The sequence below is a fragment of the Cebus imitator genome, unplaced genomic scaffold (genome assembly GCF_001604975.1).
Source record: "Cebus imitator isolate Cc_AM_T3 unplaced genomic scaffold, Cebus_imitator-1.0 Scaffold42, whole genome shotgun sequence".
Classification (NCBI taxonomy): domain Eukaryota; kingdom Metazoa; phylum Chordata; class Mammalia; order Primates; family Cebidae; genus Cebus; species Cebus imitator.
In genome coordinates this window covers 2251359-2274768 of record NW_016107357.1, presented here as the reverse complement: position 1 = coordinate 2274768, position 23410 = coordinate 2251359, and the positions used below count along the sequence as shown (strand labels likewise).

General features: G+C 39.3%; 1 pseudogene; it reads left to right on the top strand.

Moving 5' to 3' along the window:
* The window catches only part of LOC119470843, a 41254-nt pseudogene extending 21665 nt beyond the window's left edge, over window positions 1-19589 (top strand).
* The last annotated feature ends 3821 nt before the right edge of the window (window positions 19590-23410 follow it).

The following is a 23410-nucleotide window of genomic DNA, read 5'->3' as shown; positions in this document are numbered from 1 at the left end:
ACACCAATAAACACTTCTTCCTGGGATTTAAAAAAGTGTATTATTCAAAGGCCATAAAGCTACATTTTTTTTCACCTGCCTCACAGGCACTATATGAAAGAATGGTATGACCATATGGCGGCAGTCATACCACTGGTACCTCTATGTGCCACATTGCTACATAGAGGACCTTTTTTTTCACCACTCACCAGAAAAGGATCTGTTGATAGGATTATGGCAGAATGAGAAGAAATTTTAAATGATTTTTAAAACATAGAGAAAAGTTGTTTATCTCTTTGAATTGGAAAATATGAGACCATTTGAATTTCACAAGAGTATTCTATTTTTACCAGACCTGGTTCTTCAGATTTTTTAGAGACATAACCCTCTACTTTGGTCTCCCCCACACACATTCTCAAGGTCATTGTTCTCAATATTTTAATCATCAAATTTTCTTTCTTGAGTCCCCAAGAGAGTTTCCAGTTCTCTGTTTATCAAGTTAAAATTTTCTGATCATTCATAATGAATGGTGCCCTCTTACCTCCCAAGTAGTTTTGATTTCTTGCTAGAGATTGATTTACCAACACTGAGAAAGTCACTCAAATGTCCTCCCTTAATTGTCATATATCTTTCTAATTCTCAGACTTTTTTTTTTTTTTAACAAGATCTTGCTCTGTCACCCAGACTGGAGTGCAGTGGCACAATCTCAGCTCAGTGTAATCTCTGCCCTCTGGATTCAATTGATTCTCCCACCTCAGCTACCCAAGTAGCTGGGATTACAGGCACATGCACCATGCCCAGCTAATTTTTGTAGTTTTTGTAGAGACAGGATTTCACCATGTTGGCCAGGCTGGTCTCAAATTCCTGGCCTCAAGTGATTCTCCCACCTTGGCCTCCCAAAGTGCTGGGATTATAGGCATTAGCCACCACACTAGCCCCCTCAGACATTTTACATGCTGTTCTCACTGCCTGAAATGCCTTCTCTCATCCTCTACCAACTGAATTCTGCTCAGTTTTATTATCTCCAAAATATTCGCCATATCCTTCCTTTTATACGCTTACCCTCTCCACTCTTATGTACATGGATGTATTCAGTTATGTCTTTTTATTGCTATATTATTTGTAGTATTATGTGGGATTTTTCTGCTTTTAATGCTAATGTCCTCAGTATATGGCAAGTGCTTTCATAACAAAGCTTGTATTGTCTTGTTTTATTTTCTTTATTTTCTTCTTCTTCTTTCCCAACTTAATATTACATATGAAACATTGGGAGAGTTTCACCAAAGTAGAAAAGAAGGTCTCTACTTTCTGATGTTCATAAATGTTTCCATTAAAGAAAAAGTCATTTGACAAATCTGCCAGGTGCTGGGAGTGCACAGCTGTCTCATATAGTCCCTGCTTGTGAGATGTCTCCTGCTCATGCACGCACAGCTTCTTCACTCCTTTGTTGGATGGTCCAGTTGTGGGCCAGCAGGGAGCAGGAGGACCAGGGAGAGAGAGGAAGGAGCATACTTTCTCTATGCAGTGTGTTCCCTACAGCAGAACCAGCTGGGGGAGTGGAGAAAATTTAAATTTTAAGAATCTTTGAAGTTTTGACTATTATAAGGGACTATTACTAGACACAATGAATTACTGAATTGAGCTTGCAGTTTTATCTTTCCCTTATTTTCTAAGAATAACCAGGAAATTATGAGGCTAAGTTTTTATCCTATGGGAAGGGAAGGAATATCCCCACTAAGCAGGTTTAACAATATTGTGGAAAAGAGAAGAAAACCAACTTTTATGATTGAGTCCCCATGAGTCTTGCTTATATAGCGTGATGTAATTTTTCCACTTGCAGTAGAATTTATTTTGATAGTGTAGGTTAAAGAAACGCACCAGATCTTGCCACTCACTCCTTCCTTGTTTCTTTTGTGACTAGCAATGTCTATTTTTGAGATATCTGACTCAAGTTAGTAGCTGAAAATTGAACTATTTCCAACTATAAACTCAATTTATACAAAGTTGGAATGAACTTTTGATCTAATGAAAGTTGAGCCGAGCATCATTTACCAAGTAACACAATCATTTTTTTTTTAAACCCAATGAGAACTTTTGAACAGACACCAAACCTGCATTTTTGAAAACCACTGAACCAGAATGAAACTAGAGCATTAGAATATTTTCTGAAATAAATTTGAACCAAATCGATATTTTATTTGGTTCAAGTCCCTGGTTATGATAAAGTGTATGATCACTTAACAGAACAAAGTTAAACAGCCCACCCAGAGCTTAAATATGAGGGATTTCACTCATTAGTACCATATTTTAACAACTAAAACAACTGACATGGCTTTCCACAAACCACTGTAATATACATGAGTAGAGAGCTTAATGATCGTTTATCTCAAAAGGAAGCTCTGAATTTATAAAGGTTCAATAACTTACCCAAGATCATGTAGAATATCAAAGAAGAATTGGAATGTTTCAAACACTATTTTCCCTTGGGTTTTGCATAAAAAGGAAGAGGAAGGTTCAAAACTGAAACCTAATTCATATACACTGATTAACTTGGGGAGTACTTCAAATTATTGGCGTTGATGTTTGCCAGTAGTAGAGGCAGTCAGAAGGAGAATTGCCATTCTCATTACCAAAGCTGTTAAGGAAAGCTCAAACATGGTCAAATCAATGCTGATTCTTTTTCCTCTAAGAATAACTCAAAATGCAAATGACAATATTTCCCCCAATTTTGTTGATTGGTATTATCTCTGGCAGAAATTTAAATGTTTCCACAAGGGACTGACCTATGTATATCAGAATGTGTCACTATTCTCACTGCCTTGAGACTCAGTGAATTGGAACCATGACCAAGTTTAACTAGAAAAGGTCTTAGGCACAGGATTCTAGCCCAGAGACATCTCTGGGCAGTGTGGGGGCGGGGAAGCTTCTATGTGGACGTGAGTTACATTTGCCACCATTCCTTAAATTTATTGAAGGAAATAAGGAGTTCTGTATATGGCTAGAGCAAGTGACTATCTGTGTCTTCTTACCAACTGCCATTACACACTGGGGATTTATTATTCTCAGTATTTTTCTGCACATAATATAGAAAAGCAAAGGTTACTTTTGAAAGATATACATCTACAGAAAACAATGTCCCGAGTTGCTTTAATAAACAAAGTGTGTTTTTTCTTCTTTGGAGAACTTCAATGTGTAATATCAAAAGGATAGCTCTAATTACTTTTGCATCAACCTAATAAACCACTTGGCATTAAAACTGTTTCCAAGTAAGGGTTAATTATTTTATTTTATCTCATTTTTTAAAATTTATTTTTTGAGGTGGAATCTTACTCTGTTGCCCAGGCTGGAATGCAGTGGTGCAAGGCTCACTGCAGCCTCTACTCCAGGTTCAAGTGATTCTCTTGCCTCAGCCTCCTGAATAGCTGGGACTGCAGGCATGTGACACCATGCCCAGCTAATTTTTATATTTTCAGTAGAGGCAGGGTTTTGGCATGTTGGCCAGGCTAGTAGAGACAGGGTTTCACCATGTTGGCCAGGCTGGTTTTGAACTGACCACAAGTGATCTGCCTGCCTCGGCCTCTCAAAGTGCTGGGATTGTAGGCATAAGCCACCGTGCCCACCAGGTTAATTATTTTAAATGGACAAGAGGTAAGCATTTATGTGTCATTTTCTCTTTAATAATGGTTCATTTGCCAGTTTTTTTCCTGGTTACTGCTGAACTGTTTTGCAGAAGGTGTCTCAAACAGGCTTTAGTAAGCCTATGAATTATCTGTAGAAAAGCTGCAACTCTTTGATGATGGAAAACAAACACTATCCAAGCCTGAACTTTATTTTGTACTAATGCAGTCAGTAAAAAATTCACTTAGCATTTTTATTATACTAGTAGATCATAAGTCTAAATAATACCACGGTAGAATTTCTCCCTTTCTCTTCTGGTGCTCAAGTGTGATGCATTGCTAATCCTGTAAGATGTTTCAGGGCCATGTTTTCTGGGTTTGATCTCCTAGGATCAACTCACATGCAGGCAGTTTTATGTCTGGCGCAAGTCAGTGCCCACGTGAGTGCTGTGCCTTCAGGAGTTCCCAAGCAGGGTCGATTGCATCCACTTTCCTCTCCTTCTTCTGTCTCCTGTACTAGATGTTTACTACTAATAATTACTTTGCCAAGGTAATGAATTTTCTATTGCTCATCTAGGCAGGTATGCTGTCTATCGATTTGGGAGGCTGCCTGTTCAGTACATTGTATGCTCATCCTATTCTGTCTTTGCAGCACAACCATGGACTCAGGGACCAATTTGTCATTAAATAGGAGTAAATAAAGATCTAGATCAACAGGATGGAAAATTCCTTTTCCCTACCTCATATTCACTCATTCTACCTGCAGATTCTAAGCCAGCCATTCTTGGTACATAGTTCCTGTGTTAAGAATAAGCATCCAAAAACTAAAGGAAGATACTGATTAAGGAGAAAATTGGCTTGGATAAAGAGTCATCTTGATTCTGTGCTTTACTTGTATGACCTTCTGCCGAGTTCCAATTCTCTTTTGCCTGATCTCTATAATATTGTAATGTGCAAACTTCCAGAATATTCTGCTTTGATCTTCAAAGTTGACCTTGTCCTTCATGATATATTAATCCTAACACATACAAAATTTAAATTTCCCACTTGTTATTCCTGTTTATCTTACCTATATCTGCCTCACCTGTTTCTGACACTTAACACTGCTTTGACTTCAGCTTCGTGGATACACATTCACACTGGAGGGCCCACCTGCCAGGTCCAGACGTCGGCATCCATCATGCTTACTGCTTTCTGAGACGTGCCATGATCATGTACCCCTCAAATTCAGCATTTCAGCCTCCCTAGATCTCTAGACCCCTAAGCTCCTGGTCTCAACCATAATTTTAGTAGTAGTCAGTGCAAAGAGGGAACATCGAGTTACAACAACACATACTAAGTAAATGAGATATGCCTTTGAAATGAGTATAAGATAGATATATTTGTACTTGATAGAATTTCAGGTCCAGTGATAAAAATAATTTTGGACCTTTATAGGGAATGAACCCAGAGGCAAGGGACTGAGTCATTCTTAAACATCTATGCTTCATTGCTGAGTTTGGATCAGCCCTTGTCTACCAGCACTATGCACTCCCTGCCCTGTGCCAAAAAAAAACAAACATGGGGTCCTCTGGAAGCTGTATTTGCAGGGTGCTTAGGCATTGATTCTTATTTAAATAAAGAAATACCCCTAAAAGAAAGTGACTACACAAGCTTATGTGTGCTTTTTGATTCTTGGATAGAGTTTCCATTTATGTTTTCAAAGACAAGGGGAAAATAAGTAGATTTTGCACTTAGGATGGGTATAAAGATAAGAAGGGACATAAAGTGGAGAAGCTGAGGCAACCAACAATAATCTTAACCACCTTTGCAACTTTACAGAGGATTGGTTGGTTTGGGTTGCAGTAATAAATTATCTGGAAACAGTTAACCAAGTGTCATTCTGAATCTATGTAAGTCAGTGATTAAGAAAAGATGACTTAGAGATTCATAAACATTGTGTAGAAAGCTACTTTTCTGTCCTATGATTGAGGAAAGATGACTTAGGGATTCATAAACATTGTATAAAAACTTGCTTTTCTGTCCTCAGTGTCCTTAGTATAGTTATGGCAATAGCTAGCAACCATTGCTTAAAAATTTGTAGATCAAATATTTTCCCCCCACTTTCTAAAAGCATTTGTGTGTCATTTATAACATTGGACCTAGAGTTAACAGTACTGTCTAGTGCATCTAAACACTCGTTAAGAAGGAAGATCTCATGTTAAGTTTTCTAATTACAATTTTTTAATTGAAAAATTAAAATAAACAATAAAAATACTTCCCAAACATACAGTTTGGCGGTATTCATTTTAGCTGCATTTGGACTCATTCTCAAAATTAAATTCTGAATTGTAACACTGGGGATTTTTAATTTGGTTTTCAACTTGAATAATATCAACCCTGGTTCTAAATGGCTTTATTTTCTCGTGTTACTTCTTAGATGTCTACTGATTTGTAAGCATCAGGCAGCATACGTACCCACTTTTGTCAAAAGTATACTACAAAACCTTCTCTCTCCTCCCTCTCTCTCAGCTACAAAACCTTCTCTCTGTCCTCTTTCACATACACAGACACACACACATAAACACACATAAATTATGAAATTTGTGACAAAATTGCCAAAAATCCTTATTTTAACAGACCCTGGAGTGCAACTATGTTAATGACATTATGCATTCCCCATATCAACTAACACAAGACACAAATATTATTATATGCTTCATGCTATCACGTATGGGTTAACATTAAGGTTTTTGTTACAAAAATAATAATTTAGCTATTTTCCACTTATAGAGCCTTTCATATCACCTTATTTGACCCTCACGATACCTCAGTGTATGCACAGGGCAAATTATTCTTCATATGCACAAGCATGTGCATGAGCACGCATGAATACACACACACATGTACACATGGACACACAGAACGGATGGTCCCCAATGTTTCAGGTTTAACTTAGGACGGTTCAACTTTATGATGGTATGAAAGTGATACATATGCAATAAACACTACACTTTAATTTTTGAATTGCGATCTTTTCCCGGGCTAGCTATATGTGGTATAACACCGCTTGCAAACCTGGGTAGTGGCAGTGAACCACAGTTCCCAGTTAGCCATGTGATCACAAGGGTAAACCACCTAGACTTTATGGTATACTGCATTGCCAGTGTTTTTTGGATATCGTGTTTTCTGTTTTCACATCCCATTATGTCTACAAAATGCTCATCTGTGTACAGTATTCCACTTTGTATTATAAAATAGGCCGTATGTTAAATGATTTTGCCCAATTATAGGCTACTGTGAGTGTTCTAAACATGTTTCATATAGGCTACGCTTAGCTATAATATTGGGTAAGTTTGGTGTATTAAATGCATTTTCAACTTCTGATGTCTTCAACTTACCATGGGTTTATAAAGACATAACTTCACTATAATCTAGAAGCATCTGCATCTTGTCCAAGTTCACACAATTTAAAAAATGGCAGTGCAGAAATTCAAATCCAGTTTTTCTTTCATTCCAATGCTCTTTCCATTCAACAATATATCCATCCAATTTTCAACAACATTATCATTTATACCCCAATGGATCTATAAGTACATTTCACTAAAAATATGTGGAGAATTTGACAAAGCTAATTTTATTTTAAAATATATTTGCTGAATTTACTATAAAGATATCTTTATAAATCTAAATAATTTTCCCTCAATGAATTTTCAAGCATAGGATTTTTGAGAATAGGTCAATTCATATCTATTTTCCGCTTGGATTTCACATACACTTGATACCAAAAAAAATTAGTTGCAGGCTAATGTAATCATAGAAATATTTTAGGAGACAGGAAAACTAAAGGGTATTCTTGATTTTCTATGTGACCTTATCTACTGTACTTAAGCTTTTTGTTGAAACTTCCTCCATCTGCAAAAGATTTTTCATAATTATACCGTCTTATTATCTCATCAGTATGCAGGAATTCTAAGTTCTTCTGGAAATAGGAGAATACCATAAACTCCTATCTCCTAAAGCAGGGTGGAGAGATTCTGTCATGATTGTCTAGGAGTGGTTAAAAAACAAAAACAAACAAACAAAAAACCTGACATTATTGCTACTGCTACCGTAACCTAGGAAAAGTTCACTCACAGATGACATCATTCTTTCCCAAAAAGTGAGAATTTAGCGTCAGAATATTCTTTTCCACGTAGAACTCCAGGTGGCTACCCCAAAGTTGTTGCTCTTTATGCTCAGATCTCAGGGTATGGTTGGAGGACCAGATGCATTGCCGAAGAGCATGTTGAAAACATAGAATCTGAGTACCTCTCCTGATCTACTGAATCAGAATCTTTATAAAACAAGATCCCCAGGTGGTCCAGATGTGCTTTAGAGTTTGAGAAGCACTGTATGTATGAAATATTTGTTCCATTCTGAACCCTCTGAGATGTGTTGGCAGGAATGTGTGGAAGTCCTCTTCTTATTGGGAGCTATTTGCAAGGACAGAAGTTAGAGATAACCCCCCAGAGTCCCATGGCCTCTGTATTTAATTTTGATAGAAAAGACAGTAAGAAAGGAGACCGTCATTAGTGGCTCCTCCTGAAAGTCTTCAATTGTCCTCGTCTTTGTAGCCCGTATGGAGTAACTGATAGCTCTCACTTACTCTCTTTGCTACAGAAGAAAGTACTTGAATTTGACAGTCTTGGCTGTCTCTGTTATGTACAGAAACACTAATGGCTAAAATTACAAACATCTTTATAAAAATGTAATTCTGTTACAAGATGAATTATGATCTAAACTTAGTTCCAAAGGGAATTAAAACTGGGGTGTTTCTTTTCAAACCGTCAGTTTGTTTATGCAGTGGCTTCAGCCCTGAGCAGAATCACCTTCAAAGTGAAAAACAATTCTGGCTTAGAACTGCCAGTTCCTATGAAGCAACCCTAGGTACCAGGATGCTCCAGGTCCTGATTTGTTTGTGTGATGTAAACTTAGACTTATGCAGTAACATATAAATAATATATACCCAACATCTTCCATTAATTAAAAAAGGCAAATGGGTTAAGAACCTTTGCAGAGCCAGTCCCTTTTCTGACCAATGTGTAAGAATCTCCAATTCCTTCTAAAATTATTTGTCAGGCCTCAGGGCATTTTGAGATATTCTGGAATTTTTTTTATTAGTGTGGAAGAGTATTTCAGTTACTATAGCAACATTTCTGTGCTCTCCTTTCATCACAGTCTCTGACGGCTTCACTTACCATGATGGATCTCTGGCTACATGATTAGGAGGCAGACAAAATTTAAGTCTAATTTCATTTGAAGTAGCATAGGTGCAAGTGTTAGAGAGAGAAAAAAATCTTTTCATGTTTTCTGCTGAAAAGGAAAGAATCCCTTTTGCATTTGAAATCATTCCTCTTTATGGCATTGCTCACCTGCTTCCACACACATGAATGGGAATTGAGCCTTTCAAAATCAGAGTCCAGATTTTTCCAGGATAATCCTACCGAAATGGTGGCAACACCAATACTTGCTAAGAATGGTAAAAGCAGCTTCTGAGCAAAAGTTCAATGTAGGGAGCAAGTGTTGAGGACAACCTGACCTTATCACATGTGCTCTGAACCACTGAAAAACACTGCAGGTCTACAGAGCAGGAAAATGTGGAATCTGCAGTGTATTTCCCGACACATCCGTGTTGGGATCATTTAATGTTACTAGAATGAGAGAACAAGTATAGATGTTTCAAAATTCTTTCTTTTTATACCTGTAACAGGGGCATAGGTAAAAGCAAAATAGTCTGTCAGCTGGCTGTATTGCAAATTTTAGGACATTTGAGCAGTAATAATGGCTAAATCCCTTCTTTGCACAACTCCTCCTTTTCCCCCCACAGAATGTCATGGTGTGGATAGGAAGCATGTGTTAACTGACCTGAAAACTTTTTTTCAGCTTGGTTTGATTTGAAGAATGAGAACTTTGTAACCTCATGTTTCATTAAAAAGAGTTACATTTGAAAAGCAAGTTTATTAAGTCCTAACTTGTTCCACTAACAATGAAGGGAATAAAATGAGATTAACTGCTTAATTTCCAAAATGCTATGCTGACCAACAGTTTGCAGATCTTTACCCCCTAAGCATTTTCTGATTATAAAACAGCATCAATAACCCACTCTCTCTTTCAGTGTTGAAAAGTAAATGACAGGAGCACACTGTGTTGGTACTTTATCACAGGTATTGTTTCCAAGTGCAAAATTTGTTGAAAAGTTATAAAGCAAACCTTTGGTTTGGGGTTTAGATTATGTATTTGAAGCCATGATTATTTGAAGCCCTAGAAATAGGAATTGAAGAAAAGATGAAACACTAAACATTTTCAAATATTGTCCTAGTTAGTGTAACCCACCACTCTGTAAACTTCACAATGGTGGAAACCTCATCTTTGTTGTTCATTCACTAGTCCTCAGTACTTAGCACAGTGTCTATCATAATATTATACGTTCAACAAAGATCTAGTGAATGAATCAATTAATAGTGGTTTAATAAATAAGTAGTTAAGTTCAAGCTGATGGTTTATGGCAGGAATCAGCCAACATTTTGTGCAAAGGGCCAAATAATAAATATTTTCTGCTTTGCAGGCCATATGGTCTCTGTTGTAACTACTTGACTCTGCCATTGTAGTGAAAGCAGTCATAGACAGTATACAAGTGAATAAGCATGGCTGTGTTCCTGTGTTCCAATAAAACTTTATTCACAAAACAGGTGTTGAGCTGTATTTACCCCATGGGCCATAATTAGCTAACATGGGGTCGATGGAATACAATGTCCTATGGCTTTGGGGCCAACTATCCTATTATAACTTTTTTTCTTTCCTTGGACTTTTATAGATGATATATTAACTCATAAATTTCTTAGTATTTGTTTAGTAAAGCACTATTATATGGCTGTGGAGACTATCTAGGTATATAAAACATACTTTCTACCCTCAAATAACTTTTGGTGTAATAGCTGTCTTCCAAACTCATCCACCGGATAAGTCATTTCCCATTCTAGAAACAGGCTAACAAAAAGGTAAAGAGAGGTCAGAAATATAATGCCTGATAAATATCCATAGATAATAAACTCTCAGATATGAGGGGGTATTTACCTGCAAACACATTTTAACATCATTTTCTTTCTTTTTTTTAATTGTTTGGGGTTGTTTTTTTTTTTTTTTGATGTGTCTTGCTCTGTCACCCAGGAGGGAGTCCAGTGGCACAATCGTGGCTCACTGTAACATCTGCCTACTTGACTCAAGCAATTCTCCTACCTCAGCCTCCCAAGTAGCTGGGACTTCAGGCATGTGCCACCATATATTTTTGCATTTTTTGCAGAGAGGAGGTTTTGCCATGTTGCCCAGGCTGGTCTTGAATTCCTGAGCTGAAGTGATCCATGAACCTTGGTCTACCAAAGTTCTGGGATTACAAGTGTGAGCCACCATGCCTGGCCTCTTTTTTAAATTTCAAAGTAAACTTTTTATTGAGGTATACAATCCATGTAGAAGGTAGGCTCCAACTATAGTATGATTTGGAAGATTTTTTATCCTGTAACCAGCATCTAAATCAACAAATATGGTACTAGCAACTCAGAAAACCCTAATATATTTTTCCTGGCATTACCAAGTATCCTCCCACAACAAAGTTCAGCATTATAGTGGCCTTAACTACACAGTTTACATATAACATGCATCTTTTAAGATGCTAGCCAAGAATCCAGGTAACCCAGAATTTCCCTTTGGGTGTATAACCCCTCCCAGCTCTCGGCCCATGCATTTCAATTGAGAATGACTCCATATACAGGGCTCCTTGGTAGATTATGAAATATATACCAAAGCAATCAATACACTCTCATTTCAGACTGCTGTGTGTGTCAGAAAGAACAAGGAAGTAGCTTCTCTCTGATTGAACTGGGAATAATGATGATGGAGTTTAGAAGTTCTGAGGGGCCACCACAATATTTCAGGGAACAGCCAACTCCAAAACCTCTGAATCTGGCTGTGCTTTGGACTAACTCTCCTGTAGTTTTCAGTTTAAGTAGCCAGTAAGTGCTTTCTAATCCTCTCCTGTATTTATGTTTATACTAGTTTAACCTGAAAGCAAAGCTCCTGTAATGGAGGTCCAAGTGAAATTGATTCTTATTGTGGCATGATTTTTAAAAATTGAACATAAGTATGATTTTTAAGAATGAAAGTAAATAAAGGAGAAGGGAGGAAGAAGAGCTGAGAAATTTAAAACAAACAACAAAATAAAACAAAATGAAAATGTAGTCAGAGAGGTAGGGAGAAAACCAGAAAATTGCAGTGGCCTGGATGCTGAGGGAGCAAATTCAAGTCTTCTTCAGAGCTGTCAAATGCTGTATAGAAATAAAATATACCACAGAATTCATTTGTGTATTCATTTATAAATATCTGTTGAGCACTGATGTATGCCAGACACTCTAATGAGTACTGGAGACACATCCATGAATAAAAGAAACAGAAGCCCCTGCCCATGGGGGTGTGGGAGCTTATTGCTTAGATTGGAAAAACCTTAGATCTGGTCATATGGAATAATCCTATAGAGAGCTGTTTTGTCAAGCATCGAGGGACAAAACACATATTCCCAAGAACATCAGGCTTGAATGACAGCCAGGAAGTGGAGTCGGTGCATGCTTGTTGCCAGGGGTTGTGACGTAGCTCACAGATTTCCCTACCATTCTTTGTTAGTTTTCTTTATTCATATTAATTTCCTTTTGAATGACACCATGAGAGTGTCATTGGCTTTTTCTCCTTAAAAGCATTGAATTCCTGAGGATTTTTACAGCATTTTGACTTAGTATGATATGGGAAGGTCTCAGGTCGCTCCCGTTGTCCTGTATCCAGGGCTCACACCAATCAGCACAGGGTCGGGATTTGGTGCTCCCTCCCTGCCTCCTGTGAATTGCACTACAGACATAAAAATACTCTTAGGTTTTGACTTATAACTCAAATGTTTTAAACACAGAGTAGATGATTCTCATAATTCTGTCTCTTGTCAGATTTCCCCAAGACTGGGAAGGCTTTTGATATTTTTGTGAAGGTTGGAGGTGACTGGGAGGTAATAGCATACACTTCCTTCTATTGTTCTTTCCAGAAAATGAAGAGCCCAGTAGAAATGTCATTGACAGCTCCAAACAAGTCAATCTTAAGTTGCAGGTAGGCATTTCCTTATCAATTTGTCCAGCGACTTCTGGTTGGTGTTAGTGACAGCCTAAATTTCATAAATGGACTCATAAGCAGCTAGTGAGAGCCAGGTGAATAGATCTGTCATTCGCTATGTGGCTCAGTGACCAAGAAGGATAACATATCCCTACTACAGTCCACAAGAATGCTTGAGATAGGACAAGGAGGCCTCAGAAAAGTTTCTATCATATTTTATGGGTAGTGACTGTGTTATTCAACTATGTCACTTAATGCGTAGTTACTGTGTGTAATGGATATGGAGTGCCAATTTCACCAGACTGCAATAAAATACACTAAAACTCAGCTAAACCTGACTTACTCATGGTGATTCAAAAGTTGCTAAAAGATTTGAAGTTACTGAATCGGAAGTTACTAAAGAATCAGAAGTCAATGAAGGATGAAGTGCCTCCGTTTTAAACTCAACTTATCTTGTCCTCCATAGATAAATAGAAATGGTTGATCTCTATATGAAGAAATGTTAGATAAGCCAGCCAGTATTTTCCATAGATCTTGAAATGTATATATCCAGCTATATAGTGAAGACAATAATATTCCAGAATGCTAGTGACCTTCTGGAACCACTTGTTCTGTAATGACTCACATAAAGCTAATTTGAAAGGAAGAAATGTAGATAAGTTTATTTAGCTAGAAATTTAAAACATATCTACTTAATAATTAGTCTGTTATTTTGCTGAAAACAGAACATTACATTTCCAATAAATATTCATTAGGAAAGAATATATACCTTAATTAAGACTGACTGAAAGCAAACCAAAAACCAAACCAAACAAAATTGGAATGTTAGATGATTGCTCATCTTAGCTTGTCTTGTCCTCTTATGTAGAATATATAGATTTTGCATATACAGATTACTGTCCCACTTTTTCCCTTGATTTCATTTTCAGATAGAATGTATTAAAATATCTTCAAATTACAACTAATATATAGGAGTTGGGGCTGGGCTGAAACCCACTCTGTCACCTTCACCTGTCTGGATCCCTGGAAAGTAGCCTACCATAAGTTCATTTGCACAAGGAACCTAAGAGTTCCCTGAGGAAGACTTACCCAGAGAAAAGGTGCCTCAAAAGTAGCTCAAAGGGAGACTGAGTCTACAGCAAACAATGAGTACAATGTCTGTTATTTTCTTTGTCACCCAAAAAAGCCCCATAAAGTTGTAGGTCAAAAATGAACGTTAAGTGAAATGAAAAGAACTCTTTGTGAATTATTGGCAGTGCAACACAGCCCTCTTTTACAGTATGAAAAGGGAAACAGAGATGCACCACATTTTAGGGCTTATAACAGCTCAGTTTTGACATTTCCTGAGTTCTAGAGACTGCAGTAGTACTCAGTATTCACCAACTCAGATCCACAACAGCCATGTCATTGAAAACAGTGCACCAAGGCACTGTCACAGCAAGGTGGCTTTGGACCCATAAAGCAAGATGGCACCAAAGATGGTGAACAATAGCGGATTCAGAAGGAAAGTTTAGTAACCTATGCCACGTGGGGGATCTGAGAAATAATCGTCTTGTGGCACTTGGCAGGGTCTTTGAGTCTCAAAAGAGAGGATGAGGGTGAGCCAAAGAAATCTTATTTTGTTGGCAGTGTAATTTAATTTTATATACCTCAGAGCTCCCACAGCTTTATCCAAATCACACTCATAACATGCATCTGTAAAGCCAAAAGATCAGAGAAAGGGGCAACATGATTTCTTAAGTGTTCCATTTTCTCAGAAAATACAAGGCTATATCTCTCCTTAATGATTTGTAATTAAAATCATTCAGGTAATTATGTTTAATGAATATTATCTCTCTTCATCTTAAAGCATCCTGAATGAGTTAGAAAGAAAATATTCTTGCTGAAGATAACTACACACATGCCTGTGAGTGTGTACACTTCTTTCCACCCACTGTTTCCTGTTTCTCCCTCCTCCCCAAGGAACAGGAGATGTCATTATTGGCAGCTGATGAGGCAGAGCCCCCAAAGTGAATAGACAGGGGGGAAGTTAAGGGAGCTTCTGTGTGGTAGATTAGACAACCACCAGTTTTATGTTCATGATTGACTTTCCTCTATGTAACTGTTAGACAAAACTATTCACCTGTTAGCGTCTTCATTCTGTGCTTTGAAAATCACTGTCAGAATTTACCAGGCAGCACTTTATACGTGGAATCGGATTTGCTTGGGTTCCTCTGAATATATCCTTAAATCCCAGCCTTTTTCGGATTGTACCTCTTTCTTCATCACTATTTTACGAGAATGCAAGGACCCATCAACCACAAGACACTCGTTTCCCCTGAGAAAACACATAGAAAAAGACTAGAGAAGAGATACAAAACATACCCTGAGCCCCTGAATCCCACTGAATGATTTCATAAAGCTTCTTGGGGATTTGTTTTGGTCTCACATTGATCTTCCCTGGTGCTAGAGCTCTAAGCCAATGCCTCTGGCCAATGGTACTGCAAAATCCTTTTTAAGTGTGTGTACACTCCAGTTCCCACCATAGGGAGAGCCCTTCTAAAGGGACCTGAACTGTTTCTTTCCAAAACTTTGAGCCCCAGATGTTCTCACAGGCCGAGAGCTGTTCTCGGAATTCAAAGGAGAGCTGGTGCTTTTACGGAGCTGAGTAGTGGCAGTGGGCCAGCTCGACTCATGTGGTGAGGTTCACTGCATTGTGATTTATAAAATGTCCCCAATAAAACTAAAAAAAATAAAAATAAAAATCTGTTCCTTATTTATCCTACCCAGTAAAAAAAAAAGTACCATAGTGCATTTCTAAGAATACTTAATTTTATATGTGTGATTATAATTATTTAAACACTTGCTAGCATTTTTCCAGAAGCCCTTTCTTCCTCAGATGAGCCAAAACATTATATTTTCCACCCTGATTGTCGCAAACAAAACAAAACAGATATTTTCTGCTGTTAGAAGCCTGAAGAGCATTTAACTACATGGCATATATTGAAAATTGGAAAGCTGTATTTTTAAAATTCATACTTTCCAAGAAAAGATGAAAGTGGATCACATTTAAACTAATACTGGAATGCAGAGGGGAAGGAAGGACAAAGAAAATCCAGTTTGTCTTCTGCCTGGCTTTCGTTTATAAAGTTCTGTACATGTTTTTAAAACAATATGTATAAAACCATTCATACAACACTGTACATGTAAGTTAGGAACTATTTTTATATCACCAGGAGGAACTAGCTTTCTTTGGGCCTCCAATTACTGTACCATGAAACTGAGGGGTGCAGAGAATTTGGATCAAGGCAGAGGCAGAGCAGAAAGGACTACAGATGTCCCATTGGTATTTTCTGTGAACAACTCAATTCTCTAGAGAACCCTGGCTATTAAAGAGAAGGCCCAACAGCTGAGCAGTTAAATGCTCACTTATTGTCAGGCTAAGATAAACCAGAATTTTGGAAACCTTTACGAAAAAGAGATTGTAACAGCAGAGCACTCTTACAGTCTTTACTAAACCAATTTAATATAAGTTCTTGGTATTTAATTATAAGAATAATGTCTTTACTGATACACAGATTTTTCAGGGTGTGGAGCAATTTGGAAACAGTCAAAAAGTCTAATTAATGGTGACATCTGGGAGGATAACAGAAAGCTATTTGTAGCTATTGTAGAAGTTCTTATAAGATATATCTAGGAGAGTGGTTCTCAAAAAGGGCAATTTTACCCATATGGAACACTTGGTAATGTCTGGAGACATTTTTGGTTGTCCCAGTGTGTAGCTACAACTGTGTCTTTTGAGTAAATGTTTTGGATACAGGGTGCCCACCAGCACCCGTGTTGCCATTAAAAATTAATGGCCACGTGGACAGAGAAAGTAGGGTTGCTGCTGTCTGCCTATCCACCTGCCTGTGTGCTGGCGTTGTGGGCCAGGATGATGGGCTTCTTGGAGGAACAGCTTGGCTACAAGCTAGCGATCAGCAGCAGCAAGGTTGGCCAGTGGCAGTGGCAGGACTTCTTGCGGGACATGCCTTGGCTGGAGCTGCCCTACAAGGAGAAGCACAGAAGCTTAAACTTTGAAACACCTACCAAACTTTCAACATTCCATTGCTAATATTCATAGATGCTACCACTGGAAAGGTTGTATGCAAGAATGGGCTGCTGGTGATTTGAGATGACCCAGAAGGTATGGAATTCCCTTGGGAACCTAACACACAGGACAATCCTTCACAACAAGAAATTATCAGGCCCAAAATGACAATAATGCCACAGTCAAGAAACCCTGGCATAGAAGTACAAATCTCAAGGGTTTTCTTTTGCAAGGTACAGGATTAAAACCATGTTAAGCTATCCTTTCTTTAAATGAACATAGAATACTTACTACCTGGCATGGTTTGGACTTGTGTCCCCACCCAAATTTCATGTGGAATTTTAAAGCCTGCATGTCAAGAAAGGGATCTGTTAGGAGGTGATTGGATCATGGGGGCAGTTTCCCTTACGCTGTTCTCATGATAGTGAGGGAATTCTCACAAGACCTGATGGTTTTAAAAGTGGCAGTTACCCCTGCGTGTTTTCTCTCTCCTGCTGCCTTGTAAAGAATGTGCCTGCTTCCCCTTCTCCTTCCATCATAATTGTAAGTTTGCTGAGACCACCCCAGGCCCTATGAAACTGATTCAATTAAACCTTTTTTTGTTTGTTTATAAATTTCCTGGTCTCAGGTATTATCTATATAGCAGTGTGTTTTGAAATGTGAAAACAACATGAGTTTTGGGAGGGGACAGGGACTGAATGATACGTTTTGGCTCTGTGCCCCTACTCAAATCTCATGTAAAATTTTAATTCCCACATGTCAAGGGAGGGGCCTGGTAGGAGATGATTGGATCATGGGGTCAATTTCCCCCATGCTGTTCTCATGATAGTGAGGTGGTTCCCATGAAATATGATGGTTTTTAAAATAGTGGTTTCCCTTGCATACTCTGTCTCCGGCCACCTTGTGAAAAAGATGCTTGCTTCCCCTTGGCCTTCCACCATGATTTTAAGTTTGCTGAGGCCTCCCCAGCCATCCAGAACTGTGAGTCAACTAAACCTGTTTTGTTATAAATTCCCCAGTCTCAGGTAGTATCTCTATAGCAACGTGAAAATGGACTAATATACTACCAAGACAAATAAGTGATACTCACTTTGGAGAGATGTTCATGCTGCTTCTGAGGTAATTAGAAAAAAATCAGCTCCATGACAGAGAGTTAAACCTGGCATCAGAATGCCCACCAGCACCCTTGTTACCATTAAAAATTAGCAGCATCCAGGCTACGTGGACAGAGGAAGTGGAGTTGCTGCTGCCTACCTACCCACAGGCCTGCATGCTAGGGTTGTGGTGGGCCAGGATGGTGAGCTTCTTGGAGGAACAGCTTGGTTAGAAGCTGGTGATAAGCAGCAGCAGGGATGACCAGTGGCAGTGGTAGGACTTCATGCAGGACATGCTTTAGCTGGAGCTGCCCTACACCGAGAAGCACAGAAGCTTAAACTTTGGAACAAATACCAAATTTCTGACATTCCATTGCTAACATTCATTGATGCCACCCCTGGAAAGGTTGTATGCAAGAATGGGCTGCTGGTGATCTGAGATGACCCAGAAGGTATGGATCCTTGGGAACCTAAACTCTTCAGAGAAGTCATTTCAGAGCCCTTCCTTAAAAATGACTCACAGTTCCTGGAGAGCAGCAGCCTGGAAGGGTCTCACATAGGATGCCATTTCTGTGCACGTGGGTGTTCATCCTGCCAAAGCCTCACACAGGTCCTGGTGGAATCCTATTAGAAGATCAAGGAGGCAGGCCAGAACTTTGAGATTATCCTAGTGAAGACAGGTGAGAAGAGTCCTTCAAACAGTACTTCAGTGATATGTTCTGGCTCATTATCCCCTCCACTGAGGAGGCCTGGAGGTCACACTCCAGCTGGCTGTACGGAATCCAAGACATTCCCTATGCTCATTGTGCAGGACCCACAGGGCAGGATGATCATGCCGGGGCTTGGGGATGCAAGTAGAGTTCCTTAATGATGAGGACTGCTGGGAGTTTCATGGCACTCCAAGCCCATGCTGAAGATCTCTGACTCACTGTGCAGCCCAATTGGACCCTGCCTCCTTATTTATTTTTTTTTTTGTAGACTCTGAGGATGGCAGGGAGTCCCAGGGAGCCAAGCAGCTGATTCAGCCAATCGCTGAGAAAATCATTGCCAAATGCAAAGCCAAAAAGGAGGAGACACCACTTCCATTTTTTTGTACCTGGGGAGGATGACATGACTGACTTCCTGTGAGATTACATCAACCCTCCAGAGGCTGCCCCTTTACTCATTATGCTGGACATGTCAGCACTGGCCAAGTTCATGATGGACGTGGAAGAGATTACCCCTACCATTGTAGAGGACTTTGTGAATAACTTCCTGGCAGAAAAACTCAATCCAGAGCCCACCTGATGGGGCCTGGCCTTCTGATATGCTATTTACAATTTAGTCTTCTCCTCCTCCCCTTCCTCCCCTCTACCCTTAAACTTATCCTGTGTGTCCTGAATTATACAACCCAAGTGTCCAACCTCCTGTGGTGCCTTGCTTCTGCATTCACTCCCCAGGTTAGCACCCTGGGGTACATGTCCTCTCAGCAGCAGCAGAATCCACCATGGTTGGAGACTCTGCTTGGGATCACGAGATGGCACAGTCTACTCAGAACAGAGACAGCATCACTTTGACAAAGTCACTAGCTTTTGGTGAAGGATCTGCCAGGATTTTCTTCTACAGAGTAAGTGTGAAGGGCCAGTGGATCAGGGCTCTTGCCCTGACTCTGGCATCAGCACATACACAGCCAGAGGAACTGCCTGGTGACACCTACATGGAGGTGGAGCAGAGAAAGAGTCTTGGCCTTGATAGGCGTCAGCTTAGACCTATTGGTGAGAAAATCCTTTCATAAGTGACAGCTTTTCTTAGTCTGAGGGAAAAACAGCAGCTTATCAATGTGTTCTTAGAGAAGAGTTTTTCAAATGTAAAAGGAAGCGTGTGGGTTTTTTTTAGGGTGAGAAAAACCATTTAACAAAGGTAATAGTTCATACAGTTATGGCTTTACTGTTACTGAGCTCCCGCCTCATGATGAGAGCTTCTCATTCTTTCATCTCTTCCTCGAGCTTGACCTTCCCCGAGTTTCTGCATGCTTATATGACCAGCTCCCATGATCTAGAAATTTTAACAGATTCTTCCCATTGTATATCTATTCCCAAGAAACTCAGCTCTGAGTTCTTAGAGGAGCACCTCCTAGCCAGCACAGACCTCTCACTCCACCCAGCTCTGTCTGAGGCCACTGCACCTCTGCCAAGCTGCCTGCACCCACTTTGGTTACCCTATGGTCATTCCCTTTTATTTTCAAAGCAGAACTAAAAAGACAAAGAATTATCAGAAGCCTCACATTTTCTGCAGAAGGAGCTGTGCCCTAGGGTGGGAGTGAGAGCAGAGGGCATGTCGCTATGAGTAGGCACTGGATTCCCTTGGCTAGGCCCAGGCAGATCGGCCTCTTATTTGACCATAGTTCACCAAAAAAGAAGCAACAACTATGCTCTTAGGGTTTGGGGTGGAGGGCTTTGGCCTAGGGACTCATGTGGTTGTAGCCTCACTCAGGCGGGTGTCAGGGTCTTTAAACAATCCTGGACTTTACCTTTGGCTCCACTCAGCACTCTGACAACCCAAACCATTTATTTGGAAAACCCAGCTCCTCACAACAAGCTGTTGACACTTTTGTTTCTTGCCAAACAGGATTATTGATTTGTAGTTCAGAGATACTTAGTTGGTAATCAGACTGTTATTTGATGTTACCAGCCTGAAATGCAATCACCTAATAGGAAATAAAGCGGGCATCTTTGGTCATTATCAACCAAAAGGAAAAAAAAAAGGAGAATTAGCAGTGTCCAGGCTAAGAGGGCTTTCATTAACATTTATGTAAAGGCCAAAGTACTAGGTTGCTGTCAAAATTCAAAGGACAAGAGGAGAAAAGCCCTCAGGAGTTTCCTAATTGGGTGTAAAAGAGGGTGTACACAAGACTAGAGGCCTTCATGGGTCTTTGGGTAAATAAAGGATCATAGATAGAAAATATCCAGAAATTAGGAAGCAACGCAGGATCTTCCCTTTTGAGTCTGTCTTTTTAAAGGCTTAAGTGTGTAAGGCTTTATTTCCTTGTATGGTACTAAATAGCAGTCTGTATAAAAATACAAGCTCTGTTCATCCTCAGTGTGCTGGTTTTGAGATCTAACTGTTCTTTCAGTGAAGGGACTTTATCGTGTCTAGGGGTAGGGAAACCAGCAGGACAAGAGGTTTAAGAGGAAAGGGCTGTGACCACCTCCCTACATTACTACAGCAGTTTCTCTCCCAGACCCTTGAGTAATGATTGTAGGCTCAAGATAGAGATGACAAGATGAACAAACCAGTGACAACAGATCATGGTCTTTCTGGAAAGGCCATAGGATCCATTTCTTTTTTTTCTGATTGCCTGCTCCAAAAAATACTTTAGCAAGAGAAAAAGAGTGGCTGTTATCAATTTGCCACCCGTGGGTAGGAAGGGGAAAATTACTATAAACTGATCATTTGAGAAATGCCAAAAAGAAGTGAACATTGTCACAAAAATCACAAGCTTCCAACACAGCCTTTAGACTATTTTTTATGTCAGTTTAAACATTTTGGATTGGTGCAATGGTGGTTCATGCCTGCAATCCCAGCACTTTGGGAAGCTGAGGTGGGAGAATTGCCTGAGCCCAGGAGTTGAAGACCAGCCTGGGCAACATGGCAAAACCCCATCTCTACAGAAAATTAATAAATTTTCTGCACATGGTGGCGTGTGCCTGTGGTCTTAGCTACTTGGGAGGCTGAGGCAGGAGGATTGCCTGAATCCAGGAGGTTGAGGCTGCAGTGAGTCATACTCTCACCACTGCACTCCAGCCTGGGCAACAGAGTGAGATTCTGTCTCAAAAAAAAAAAAAAAAAAATTAGAAATAAATAAATAAATATTTTGTATTAACATTATGCTGACCTTTTTCTCATTATTGATTATGTAGTTCCTTTTCCTTGAAAAACTATTTTGGCTAATTCTGTCATTCATATTTTAAAAATTCTGAATGCTTAGTAGTAAGGAGCACATGACTTTATTTTTTAATTTTCCCAGGAGTACATTTGGAATCACAGTATTTCAAGCTAGAAGAGAGGTTGGAGATTGTATAGTGATAGCAAAACCTTTTATATGAGGTAACAGAGGCCCCGAAAGTCAAGAACATTACCCAATTACCATTTGTTGGGTTTCAAATCAACAAAACTATTAATATTCTTATATATTATTCCAAGTAGAAACATTTAATGTAATCATACTTGCTGTTGTAAAACAAACTCTATTTCATCGTTTGTACAACATAAATTTCTTATATTGACCCATCAAACATGAACTAATTGGATTTGGCATGTGAAGCTTAGGACAGATTTTAGAAAGGCTTTCTTATTATTCCCTGATCATTTTTCACCTAAGATTTTTTTTTTCTTGAACAGATGTATACATTTCACATGCAAACCACATGTAAATACAATTCATAGAATTCAGAGCAAGTTTAAAAACATTTCAAAGCAGACTTACTCCTAGTCTATATCAAATAGCACCAATAATTAAATAACGCAGGAAAAGAAATGCTACCAAAAATCTGCATATTGGAAGGAAAAAAGATACCCACAGAAGTCATTGTTTTGGAAACCCACAGTGCCAGAAGAAAGCTGAACAATTTGTTTCGTGTATCCTCTTGTCTTTAGGCAAAAGTGTCCTAGTCTGTACAAAACCAACGTTTTCCCAGGTAACCTACTTCAATGAATAGTATTTGATGCCAATGCCAGAGAAGAAACCTTTTTTAATACTCATTATAGTGCATATACTTGACATATTTACCTTTCTGAATGAGTTTCTTAATGATACCTGCAATCTATATGTAACAGAAACAGCAAGACAGGATCATCTACAAAAATATTAGAATGTAGCCATTGTCAAGTTGAAAATAATGTGTGCCATTCAGCTTAGGATATGCTCAGAACAGCAGCATAGCTGTGAAAATAGTCGCAGTTACAAATTGTAAGGTATATTGCCTTGTAAGATATATTGCCGAGTTGAAATGAGGAAACTGAGGCCAGTATATAAAAATGAAAAATCCAATTTATTCAGCAATTTATTCAGCTCCCGGGCGAGGTTCTATGGTCCAGGACGGGGCCAGAGAAGTCGCTCTTAACTTCTCGGGGCAGGGGGTTTTATGGGGGTCAGAGGTGATTGATTGGATATTGGGGAAGCAAAGCATAGGCAATTTCATTGGTTGTAGGGAGACAAGGCCCGGACGGGGTGCGCCGCTATAGGTAAGGAGGTGAGACTTATTGAGGGGTGGGCTGGCCAAGGATGTATGGGGAGGGCTGCCATTGGGTAAGGCTTGGCGGGATTTCTTAAATTTTCGTGGGTTCAAATGCATAGCTTAGTGCTGAGAGTGCATAGTTTAGTGCTGAATATAGACCTGGGAGCAGAATGCAGAAGTGGGTGAGGGGAGCCCGTATGGAGAAGATGCTGAGTAAGGTGTCCTGATAAACTGTTATCAGGCATGGAGAGGGGTGGGTGTTGTCCATCTGGG